The sequence below is a fragment of the Carlito syrichta genome, unplaced genomic scaffold, assembly GCF_000164805.1.
Source record: "Carlito syrichta isolate Samal-C Ts95f unplaced genomic scaffold, Tarsius_syrichta-2.0.1 Scaffold308993, whole genome shotgun sequence".
In the NCBI taxonomy this organism is placed as follows: domain Eukaryota; kingdom Metazoa; phylum Chordata; class Mammalia; order Primates; family Tarsiidae; genus Carlito; species Carlito syrichta.
In genome coordinates this window covers 107,483-108,021 of record NW_007253089.1, presented here as the reverse complement: position 1 = coordinate 108,021, position 539 = coordinate 107,483, and the positions used below count along the sequence as shown (strand labels likewise).

The following is a 539-nucleotide window of genomic DNA, read 5'->3' as shown; positions in this document are numbered from 1 at the left end:
CGGGGTGGGGGGGGGAGGTGGAGAAAGAAAGATGCCACTTCCATTCCCGTGGCTGGAGAAGAAAGCCAGTGCCCAGACACCACGGCGGAGTCGCGGGGAGTTCCCCCCTCCACCTGTGCACGAGCTCCTCCCACTTCGGCATCTCAACAGGGACCTGGTGGAGACCCATACACAGATTCCCAGAGACACGACTCTGTGCCGTGGGAGTTACAGGTTGGGACGAGGAGAGGTTGAGGACGGCGATAAACTCCCGCACGCGGTGCTGGGAGAGAGGCAAAAGGGGAACAGAGGCGGGAGCGTCACTCAAAACCTTGTCCGACCACCTGAGAAAGAGGCGAGGCGACCGCGAGCTCAAAAGCCGGCGGGAAAACGTGGCGGCCCGGCAGCGTGCGCTCTGCGAGGAATTAGTCTTTAGGTGTCAGCCGCCAGGTGGGCGAGGACCCCACCCCTCGCCCCCGGAGCCCCGTCCCTGCGCGGGTGGGGGCAGCCAAGCAGACGCGGGCGGAGGCGGCACCGAGGAGGGAGGCCGGCTGCTGCGC

The 539-nt window shown here is 66.0% G+C and overlaps 1 protein-coding gene across 1 annotated transcript in view; it reads right to left on the bottom strand.

Moving 5' to 3' along the window:
- Window positions 1–539, bottom strand: part of OSMR (oncostatin M receptor) — a 43,072-nt gene that overhangs the window by 41,914 nt on the left and 619 nt on the right. The window lies entirely within an intron of this gene.